Genomic DNA, 12,619 nt, shown 5'->3' with positions numbered 1-12,619 from the left:
CGTTCTTTACGTGTGTTGAACGCGGAGGCACCGTCCGTTCGGCGCTAGATCGGATCTTCCGTGATTTGAATCGCCGCGAGTATGACTCCATCATCCGCGTTCTTGTAACGCTTACGCTTAGCAATCTTCAAAGGTATGAAGATGCACTTCCTCTCTCTATTGTTGCTAGAATCTCCTAGATGGATCTTGGTGATACGTAGGAAAATTTGGAACTATTGCTACGTTCCCCAACAGAGGTATCAGAGCTAGGTCTATTTCGTAGATTCTATGCACGAGTAGAACACATGTAGTTGTGGGCGTTGGTTTGTTCAATTTGCTTACCGTTACTAGTCCTATCTTGGTTCGGCGGCATTGTGGGATGAAGCGGCCGGACTGACCTTACACGTATGCTTACGTGAGACAGGTTCCACCGACTGACATGCACTTGTTGCATAAGGTGGCTAGCGGGTGCCAGTCTCTCCCACTTTAGTCGGATCAAATTCAATGAAAAGGGTCCTTATGAAGGGTAAATAGCAATTGGCATATCACCGTTGTGGCTTTTGCGTAGTTAAGAAACGTTCTTGCTAGAAACCCATAGCAGCCACATAAAACATGCAACAACAAATTAGAGGATGTCTAACTTGTTTTTGTAGGGTATGCTATGTGATGTGATATGGCCAAAAGGATGTGATGAATGATATATGTGATGTATGAGATTGATCATGTTCTTGTAATAGGAATCACGACTTGCATGTCGATGAGTATGAAAACCGGCAGGAGCCATAGGAGTTGTCTTAATTTATTCTATGACCTGCGTGTCAACGAAAACGCCATGTAACTACTTTACTTTATTGCTAACCGTTAGCCATAGTAGTATAAGTAATAGTTGGTGAGACAACTTCATAAAGAGACGATGATGGAGATCATGGTGTCATGCCGGTGACGAAGGTGATCATTCCGCACCTCGAAGATGGAGATCAAAGGTGCAAGATCATATTGGCCATATCATGTCACTTTATGATTTGCATGTGATGTTTGTCATGTATACATCTATTTGCTTAGAACGACGGTAGCATAAAATAAGATGATCCCTCACTAAATTTCAAGAAAGTGGTCCCCTAACTGTGCACTGTCGCGAAAGTTCGTTGTTTCGAAGCACCACGTGATGATCGGGAGTGATAGATTCTAACGTTCACATACAACGGGTGTAAGACAGATTTACACATGCAAAACACTTAGGTTGACTTGACGAGCCTAGCATGTACAGACATGGCTTTGGAACACGAGAGACCGAAAGGTCGAACATGAGTCGTATGATAGATACGATCAACATGGAGATGTTCACCGATGATGACTAGTCCGTCTCACGTGATGATCGTACACGACCTAGTTGACTCGGATCATGTATCACTTAGATGACTAGAGGGATGTCTATCTGAGTGGGAGTTCATTAAATAATTTGATTAGATGAACTTAATTATCATTAACATAGTCAAAAGGTCTACAAATTATGTTGTAGCTTACGCTTTAGTTCTACTATTTTATATATGTTCCTAGAGAAAATTTAGTTGAAAGTTGATAGTAGCAATTATGCAGACTGGGTCCATAAACTGAGGATTGTCCTCATTGCTGCGCAGAAGGCTTATGTCCTTAATGCACCGCTCAGTGTGCTGAACCTCGAACGTTGTCTATGGATGTTGCAAACATCTGACATACACGTTTTGATGACTACGTGATAGTTCAGTAATGTTAAATGGTTTAAATTGGGGCGCCGAAGACGATTTTGAAACGTCGCGGAACATATGAGATATTCAAAGGGCTGAAATTGGGGTTTCAGGCTTGTGCCCACGTCAAGAGGTATGAGACCTCCGACGAGTTTCTTAGCCTACAAACTAAGGGATAAAAGCTCAATCGTTGAGCACGTGCTTAGATTATCTGAGTACTACAATCACTTGAATCAAGTGGGAGTTAATCTTCCAGATGAGATAGTGATGTCTCTCCATAGTCACTGCCACCAAGCTACTAGAGCTTCATGATGAACTATAACATATCAGGGATAGATATGATGATCCTTGAGCTATTCACGATGTTTGACACCGCAAAAGTAGAAATCAAGAAGGAGCATAAATTGTTGATGGTTAGTGAAACCACTAGTTTCAAGAAGGGTAAGGGCAAGAAGGGACACTTCATGAAACAGCAAATCAGTTGCTCTAGTAAAGAAACCCAAGGTTGAACCCAAACCCGAGACTAAGTGCTTCTGTAATGAGGGGAACGGTCACTAAAGCAGAACTACCCTAGATACTTGGTAGATGAGAAGGCTGGCAAGGTCGACAGAAGTATATTGGATATCCATTATATTAATGTATACTTTACTAGTACTCCTAGTAGCACCAGGGTAATAGATACCGTTTCGGTTGCTAAGTGTTAGTAACCCGAAATAAAAGGCTTTGGAATAAACGGAGACTAGCTAAAGGCGAGGTGACGATATATGTTGGAAGTATTTCCAAGGTTGATGTTATCAAACATCGCTCGCCCCCTCTACCATCGGGATTGATGTTAAACCTAAATAATTGTTATTTTGTGTTTGCGTTGAGCATATACATGATTGGATTATGTTTATCGCAATACGGTTATTCATTTAAGGAGAATAATGGTTACTCTATTTATTTGAATAATACCTTCAATGGTCTTGCACCTAAAATGAATGGTTTATTGAATCTCGATCGTAGTGATACACATGTTCATGCCAAAAGATATAAGATAGTAATGATAGTACCACCTACTTGTGGCACTGCCATTTGAGTCATATTGGTATAAAACGCATGAAGAAGCTCCATGTTGATGGATCTTTGGACTCACTCGTTTTTGAAAAGTTTGAGATATGCGAACCATGTCTATTGGTATGTACGCATGAAGAAACTCCAGGCAGATGGATCATTTGGACTCACTTGATTTTGAATCACTTGATACATGCAAATCATACCACATGGGCAAGATGGCTGAAAGCCTTGTTTTCAGTAAGATGGAACAAGAAAGCAACTTGTTGGAAGTAGTACATTTTGATGTGTGCAGTACAATGAGTGCTGAGGCACGCAGTGGATATCATTATGTTCTTACTTCACAGATGATTTGAGTAGATGCTAAGTATATTTACTTGATGAAACACAAGTCTGAATTATTGAAAGGTTCAAGTAATTTCAGAATGAAGTTGAAGATCGTTGTGACAAGAGGATAATTTTTTTATGATATGATCATAGAGATGAATATCTGAGTTGCGAGTTTGGTACACAATTAAGACATTGTGGAAATTGTTACACACCTATGATGGTGTGTCCGAACATCATAGATGCACCCTATTGGATATGGGGCATACCATGATGTCTCTTATCGAATTACCACTATCGTTTATGGATTAGGCATTAGAGACAACCGCATTCACTTTAAATAGGGCACCACGTAATTCCGTTGAGATGACATCGTATGAACTATGGTTTAGAGAAACCTAAGCTGTCATTCCTGAAAAGTTTGGGGTTGCGACGCTTATGTGGAAAAGCTTTAGCCTGATAAGCTCGAACCCAAAGCGGATAAATACATCTTCATAGGACACCCAAATCAGTTGGGTATACCTCCTATTTCAGATCCGGAAGCAAAAGTGATTGTTTCTAGAAACGGGTCATTTCTCGAGGAAAAGTTTCTCTCGAAAGAATTGAGTGGGAGGATGGTGGAGACTTGATGAGGTTATTGATCCGTCACTTCAACTAGTGTGTAGCAGGGCACAAGAAGTTGTTCCTGTGGCTCCTACACCAATTGAAGTGGAAGCTGATGATAGTGATCATGAAACTTCGGATCAAGTCACTACCAAACCTCGTAGGTCGACAAGTACGCGTACTGCTTCAGAGTGGTACGGTAATCCTGTCTTGGAGGTCATGTTGCTAGACAACAATGAACCTACAATCTATGGAGAAGCGATGGTGGGCCCAGATTCTGACAAATGGCTCGAGGCCATAAAATCCGAGAGAGGATCCTTGTATGAAAACAAAAGTGTAGACTTTGGAAGAACTACTTGATGGTTGTAAGGCTGTTGGGTAAAGATGGATTTTAAAAGGAAGACGAACAATGATGGTAAGTGTCACCATTAAGAAAGCTTGATTTTTTGCTAAGATGTTTTCCGACAAGTTTAAGGAGTTGACTATGATGAGACTTTCTCACTCGTAGCGGTGCTAAGAGTCCGTTGGAATTATATTAGCAGTGACTGCATTATTTATGAAATCTTGCAGATAGGATGTCAAAACATTGTTTCCTCGATGATTTTCTTGAGGAAAGGTTATATATGATACAACCAGAAGGTTTTGTCAATCCTATAAGATGCTAACAAGTATGCAAAACTCCAGCAATCCTTCTACGGATTGGAGTAAGCATCTCGGAGTTGGAATATACACTTTGATGAGATAATCAAAGATTTTGGGTTTATACAAAGTTTATGAGAAACTTGTATTTCCAAAGAAGTGAGTGGGAGCACTACAAAATTTCTGATGAGCATATGTTATTGACATATTGTTGATTGGAAATGATGTAGAATTTCTGGAAAGCATATAGGTTTGTTTGAAAAGTGTTTTTAATGGAAAACCTGTATTAAGCTACTTGAACATTGAGAATCAAGATCTATAAGGATAGATCAAAACGCTTAATAGTACTTTCAAATGAATACATACCGTGACAAGATTTTGAAGGAGTTCAAAATATATCGGCAAAGAAGGAGTTCTTGGCCGTGTTATAAGGTGTGAGTATTGAGTAAGACTCAAGACCTGACCACGGCAGAAGAGAGAGAAAGGATGAAGGTCATCTCCTATGCTTTAGACATAGGCTCTACAGTATGCTATGCTGTGTACCGCACCTGAAGTGTGCCTTGCCATGAGTCAGTCAAGGGGTACAAGAGTGATCCAGGTATGGATCACAGGACAACAGTCAAAGTTATGCTTAGTAACTAGTGTACTAAGGAATTTTTTTTGATTATGGAGGTGGTAAAAGAGTTCGTCGTAAAGGGTTACGTCGATGCAAACTTTGACACTAATCCGAATGACTCTGAGTAGTAAAACCGGATTTGTATAGTAGAGCAGTTATTTGGAATAACTTCAAATAGCGCGTGGTAGCTGCATCTACAAGATGACATAGAGATTTGTAAAGCACACACGGATCTGAAAGGTTCAGACCCGTTGACTAATAACCTCTCTCACAAGCAAGATATGATCAAACCCCATGGGTGTTGGATTCACTACAATCACATAGTGATGTGAACTAGATTATTGACTCTAGTGCAAGTGGGAGACTATTGGAAATATGCCCTAGAGGCAATAATAAAATGGTTATTATTTTATTTCCTTGTTCATGATAATTGTCTATTATTCATGCTATAATTGTATTAACTGGAAACCGTAATACATATGTGAATACATAGACCACAGCATGTCCCTAGTGAGCCTCTAGTTGACTAGCTCGTTGATCAATAGATGGTTATGGTTTCTTGACCATGGACATTGGATGTCATTGATAACGGGATCACATCATTAGGAGAATGATGTGATGGACAAGACCCAATCCTAAGCATAGCAGAAGATCGTGTAGTTCATTTGCTAAGAGCTTTTCTAATGTCAAGTATCATTTCCTTAGACCATGAGATTGTGCAACTCCCGGATACCTTAGGAATGCTTTGGGTGTACCAAACGTCACAACGTAACTTGGTGGCTATAAAGGTACACTACAGGTATCTCCGAAAGTGTCTGTTGGGTTGGCACGAATCGAGACTAGGATTTGTCACTCCGTATGATGGAGAGGTATCTCAGGGCCCACTCGGTAATGCATCATCATAATGAGCTCAAAGTGACTAAGAAGTTAGTCACGGGATCATGCATTACGGAACGAGTAAAGAGACTTACCAGCAACGAGATTAAATGAGGTATTCGGATACCGACGATCGAATCTCGGGCAAGTAACATACCGACTGACAAAGGGAATTGTATACGGGATTGATTGAATCCCCAACATCGTGGTTCATCCGATGAGATCATCGTGGAACATGTGGGAGCCAACATGGGTATCCATATCCCGCTGTTGGTTATTGGCCGGAGAACGTCTCGGTCATGTCTGCATGATTCCCGAACTCGTAGGGTCTACACACTTAAGGTTCAGTGACGCTAGAGTTGTTATGGGAAATTGTATGTGGTTACCGAAGGTTGTTCGGAGTCTCGGATGAGATTCCGGACGTCACGAGGAGTTTCGGAATTGTCCAAAGGTGAAGATTTATATATGGCAAGTCCAGTTTCAGTCACCGGAATAGTTTTGGGGGTTATCGGTATTGTACCGGGACCACCGAAAGGTGTCTGGAGGACCATCGGGTGGGGCCACCTGCCCCGGGGGACTTAATTGGCTGAATATGGGAGGGAACCAGCCCCCTAGTGGGCTGGTGCGCCCCCCAAGGGCCCAAGGAACCTAGGGTTTGGAAACCCTAGGGGAGGGGGCACCTCCACCTTGCTTGGGGGGCAAGTCTCCCCCTCCTGGCCACCGTCCCCCCTCTAGATGGGATCTAGAGGGGCCAGCCCCCTCTCCCCTTCACCCTATAAATAGAGGGGGGTGGGAGGGCTGCTGCACCCTTTCCCTTGGCGCAGCCCCTCCCTCCTCAACGCCTCCTCCTCCTCCTCCGTAGAGCTTGGCGAAGCCCTGCAGGAATACCACAAGCTCCACCACCACGCCGTTATGCTGCCGGAGCTCTCCCTCAACTTCTTCTCTCCCCTTGCTGGATCAAGAAGGAGGAGACATCCCCGGGCTGTACGTGTGTTGAACACGGAGGCGCCGTCCGTTCTGTGCTAGATCGGATCTTCAGTGATTTGAATCGCCGCGAGTACGACTCCATCATCTGCGTTCTTGTAACGCTTCTGCTTAGCAATCTTCAAAGGTATGAAGATGCACTTCCTCTCTCTCTCTCTCTCTCTCTCTTGTTGCTGGAATCTCCTAGATGGATCTTGGTGATACGTAGGAAAATTTTGAATTATTGCTACACTCCCCAACACAAGAGATAGGGGCAAGAGAGGTGAGGACTTCCATGGCGTCTCCTCCATGGTGCCTCCCCACCCCATGACCTGTAGCTCGTCTCCTATGATGCTACAAAAGAAGAAAGAAAGAGAGAGAGAGAGAGAGAGAGAGAGAGAGAGAGAGAGATGGGGGAGGAAGGACTCATCAGAGGTGGAGAGGAGACCCAGCCCGATGGCCGCCGGTGTCGGACCAAGAGGGGACGAACTCGTCCATGGTGTTGGTGCTTCCCCAGCCAACTCGTCTCCGCACCTCTCCCTTGCTGCTACAAAAGAAGAAAAATAGATTAGAGAGAGGAAGAGAGAGATGGAGAGGAGTAGGAAGGAGGGGGAGGGGATGAACTCACCGGAGTTGGAGCCGACGCCCGAAACCCTAGCAGACGCCCAGTGAGCCACTGCTGCTTGTCCTGGGACCATGGTGTCAGTGTCTCGTCGCGTGGCCCTATCCCGTCGTTGGGGCTCATGATTGGAGCGATGAGGTGCGGACATGGCGGATCTGGCTACCGCTATGGATGGCACCTGGCTATTGGATCTCCCTCTCATTCCAGCAGCGGAGGAGGAGGAGGAAAGAGGGGGGAGGGATAGGAGGCGTCGAGGTGCGAGGCCGCCGGCGGCGGTGCGTGGGGAGGGGAATCGCGGGTCGGAGGGATGAGGAATCGAGAGAGAGCGGGTTTGGGTCTCTGATACGTCTCCATCGTATCTATAATTTTTGATTGTTCCATGCCAATATTCTTCAACTTTCATATACTTTTGGCAACTTTTTATACTATTTTTGGGACTAACATATTGATCCAGTGCCCAGTGCTAGTTCCTGTCTGTTGCATGTTTTATGTTTCGCAGAAAACCAATATCAAACAGAATCCAAACGGGATAAAAAAGGACGGAGAATTATTTTGGAATATTTGGGATTTTCCGGAGGAAGAATCAACGTGAAACGATGTCCGGAGTGGCCACGAGACAGGGGGGCGCGCCCCCTCCCCCTGCGCGCGCCCTGGGCTCTTGTGGGCCACCCGTAAGGCGGTTGAGGCTCTACTTTTTCCGCAAGAAACCTAATTTTATGAGAAAAATCTGGGCAAAAGATTCACCCCAATCGGAGTTACGGATCTCCAGATATAAAGGAAACGGTGAAGGGGCAAAATTAGAGAACGCAGAAACAAAGAGATAGATCCAATCTCGGAGGGGATCTCGCCCCTCCCAAGCCATGGGAGCCAAGGACCAGAGGGGAAACCCTTCGCCCATCTAGGGAGGAGGTCAAGGAAGAAGAAGAAGAAGGGGGCCTCTCTCCCCCTTGCTTCCGGTGGCGCCGGAGCACTGCCGGGGGCCATCATCATCACAGCGATCTTCACCAACACCGCCGTCATCTTCACCAACATCTTCATCACCTCCCCCCTTCTATATCCAGTGATCCACTTTCCCGCAACCCGCTGTACCCTCTACTTGAACATGGTGCTTTATGCTTCATATTATTTTCCAATGATGTGTTGCCATCCTATGATGTCTGAGTAGATTTCCGTTGTCCTATCAGTGATTGATGAATTGCTATGATTGGTTTGCGTTGCATGTTTTATTATTGGTGTTGTCCTATGGTGCCCTCCGTGTCGCGCAAGCGTGAGGGATTACCCCTGTAGGGTGTTGCAATGCGTTCATGATTCGCTTGTAGTGGGTTGCGTGAGTGACTGAAACACAAACCCGAGTAAGTAGATTGTTGCGTATGGGATAAAGAGGACTTGATACTTTAATGCTATGGTTGGGTTTTAACTTAATGAATCTTTAGCAGTTGCGGATGCTTGCTAGAGTTCCAATCATAAGTGCATATGATCCAAGAAGAGAAAGTATGTTAGCTTATGCCTCTCCCTCAAATAGAATTGCAATAGTGATTACCAGTATAGTAATGTAGTCAATTGCTTAGGGACAATTTCACAACTCCTACCACCACTTTTCCACACTCGCTATATTTACTTTCTTGCATCTTTATTTAAACATCCCCTAGCTTTTATTTACGTGTTCTTTATTATCTTGCAAACCTATCCTATGACACCTACAAAGTACTTCTAGTTTCATACTTGTTCTAGGTAAAGCGAACGCCAAGCGTGCGTAGAGTTGTATCGGTGGTCAATAGAACTTGAGGGAATATTTATTCTACCTTTAGCTCCTCGTTGGGTTCGACACTCTTACTTATCGAAAACTGTTGTGATCCCCTACACTTGTGGGTTATCAAGACCTTTCTCTGGCGCCGTTGCCGGGGAGTCATAGCGTGGGGTGAATATTCTCATGTGTGCTTGTTTGCTTTATCACTAAGTAATTTTTTATTTGCTGTTCTTAGTTGTTCTCTATCTTTAGTTATGGATATGGAACACAAAATACCAAAAAAATTAGATGTACTTGCTACTCATGTAGATGGGGTAACTCCTAAAACCCCCGATTCTCATTATGTGAAAGATATTATGTACTACTTTGATAATCCTGAGAAAACCCCATTCAACTTTATATTGGGAGACACGTTGGATCAACGTGAATATTTTAGGGATTATCGCTCGACACAAAAAGGGAAACTATTATGGGATCAATTTATTATGTTGCATTGGTATGCCTGGAATCTCTGCTTGAGATATGATATTACTTGTTGCTCTAGGATGGAGGCTCCACACCTTCCCTTTTCATGCAAATTTAATGATAATGAAACCTTAGCTTCTTATGCTAATGGTATATATGATTACTATGATGTGGAACAAATAGAAGAATTTTTTGCTTTTAAGGCTACTTATGAAATTGAAGCTTTGTTTGAAAAGTATGAAGCTTTTGATGATGATGGTTATAGGCCTGAAAATCTTGCTATACTTAGATATTGCTATGAAAATTATGAATACAATTATTATATTAATGCTTTTATGAAGAAAGTCTCCGCTGTCCAAGAAGAGACTAATATTTTGCAGGAAGCTATGGATGAAGAAATCGATGAAACTGTGAGCTCATTGGATGAAAAAGATGATGAGGAGAGCCAAGAACAAAAGGAGGAAGATCGGATTAGTTCCCCGTGCCCACCTTCTAATGAGAGTAACTCTTCAACTCATACATTATTTAATTCCCCTTCGTGCTTACCGAAGGATGATTGCTATGATGATTGCTATGATCCCTTGAATTTGTTTGAAATATCCCTTTTTGATGATGCTTGCTATGCTTGTGGCCAAGATGCCAATATGAATTATGCTTATGGAGATGAACTTGCTATAGTTCCTTATGTTAAACATGAAATTTTTGCTATTGCACCCACTCATGATAGTCCTATTATCTACTTGAATTCTCCCGACTACACTATATCGGAGAAGTTTGTGCTTATTAAGGATTATTTTGATGGGTTGCGTTTTACTACTACACATGATGATTTTGATGAATGTAATATGCATGTGCTTTCTGCTCCTACTTGCAATTATTATGAGAGAGGAACTACATCTCCGCCTCTTTATGTTTCCAATACGATAGAATTGCAAGAAACTGTTTATACTATGCATTGGCCTTTACTTTGTGTGCATGAATTGTTCTTTTATGACATGTCGATGCATATGAAGAGAGTTAGACTTCGTTGTTGCTTGATATATATTACTTTGTGCTCACTACTAAATTACAAATCATTGTTAATTAAAATTGGCTTCGATATACCTTGGGATCCGGGTGGATCCATTACTTGAGCACTAAATGCCTAGCTTAATGCACTACAAGAAATATGTCAACTTATGACCACCACTATTGGTCACTTAATGGTCACAAATTTCCATTTATGACCTTTTTGTGACCAAAAACATAAGGTCAAAAGCTGGGCGTCGTAAACTGACTATAGCGACCTTTCTTCTGGAATGGTCGCAAACGTTGACCAAAAAAAGGTCGTAGATTTAACGACCAACTGTTTTGGTCACTAGCAATCCGACCATACCACGTCAGATCCACCGTGGCAAGCTGACGTGGCAGACTTACGACCAAATGAAAAGGTCGTAAAATAGAATCAGCCCGGTCCATTTCAGCCGTCTTGATGGGCCAAGCCCAATAATTCAGCCCATTTAATTTTTTTCTCTTTATTTTGCTTATCTGCATGGGCCTGGCCCAATAATTTGGCCTTTTATTTTCTGGGAATGGAGCCTTTTTCTGATGATTTTTTATATTCCACTATTGTTTTGGGCCACAACCTTTTTAGTCTAGTTCGAATTTGGGCCTCGGCCATTTTATTTTCTGTTATGCAGCCTTTTATATTTTTTTTCTTACAGTCATTTCTTTTTTTAGGCCCAAGCCTTTTTGGTCTAATTCTTGTTTGGGCCTTGGCCTTTTTAGAGCCCAGGTTCTCATTTTGCATAACTATAAACAGAAAGGCCCAGGTGCACAAGTGATCCACAAGCCCAGGTGCACAAGTGATCGACATAACTTCACAGAAAATAAACAAAATGGTCCACATAACTTCACAGAAAGGCCCAGGTTCACAAGTGATCACATAACTTCACAGGATCCATGTGCTCTAGTTTAAACAGCAAAATGCAACAAAATGCAACAGCTCTCAGCTCAGCTCCCAGGTTCACAGGTTCAAAATGCAACAACTACCTTAGCTCAAAGACAAAGAGGTTCATAGCACAGCCATCAAACTACCTTAGCTCCAAAGAGAGCCATCAAGTGGGCTAACTTCTCTTCCTGTTCTTGAGACTTCTTGCGCAGCAGCTCAAGTTCCTTGTCGCGTGCAGCTTCAGATTCTTCCGCCTTCATCTTGATTGCCGCCAATTCTTCTTGCACCAGTTCAGCTTGAAGCTCGGACCTCTCCAGCTTCTGCTCAAGGTCACGAACATGAGCAGCAACTTTGCCGGAGTTGTTCCTAGATGACTGGAGCCCAACATTCCTGAGGAATGTGCTTTCCTTGGCTTTGGTCTTGAGGACTTGTTCGACAATTTCAACAGCAGACTTTGGCTCTTCACCTTCTGGTACCGGCGCTTCCTTCATTTTTTCCATCTCAAGCTAGCATATGGAGGAAAATGATAGGCATTAGTGGGAGATCTATTTCACATTTTGCAAACCAAACCAAGCAAGAGAAACCAAACCAGCACACAAATGGATTATTTGAAGTAATCAAACCAGCACACAAAATCTATACAAGAAGATGATGACTAGTGACCTGGAGACATGCAATTGGAACAATATGATCACTTCATTAAGCCTAGAATGGTGGTTCTATATAAGATGGCTTCCCGAGTGAGACGATCATCAAACTAACATTCAGATCAAATTTCATCATATCATAAAAAATGCATCAAATAGCTACAGCAAGTTCTGATATCTTTGTTGAACTATCAAACAACATCAAAGCATGGAACATAGCATGTGTTCTTGACTGGCTCCGAGTCAAACAACATCAAATCATCAAAGCTTCAAAGCTGGCTGTGAATCAAACAGGGCAAAGCATGGAGTGACTTACTATAGCAGTCTTGACTGGCTCCGAAAACCCGTGCTTCTTGCTGTTGTGGGTGGCCTTAAACAAGTCAATCGCAGACAGCTCCTCACCCTTACGCTCTTCTTTCTGAAATGTT

This window comes from Triticum aestivum, chromosome 4B (genome assembly GCF_018294505.1).
Source record: "Triticum aestivum cultivar Chinese Spring chromosome 4B, IWGSC CS RefSeq v2.1, whole genome shotgun sequence".
Lineage (NCBI taxonomy): Eukaryota > Viridiplantae > Streptophyta > Magnoliopsida > Poales > Poaceae > Triticum > Triticum aestivum.
Note: the sequence above shows the minus strand (reverse complement) of the source record.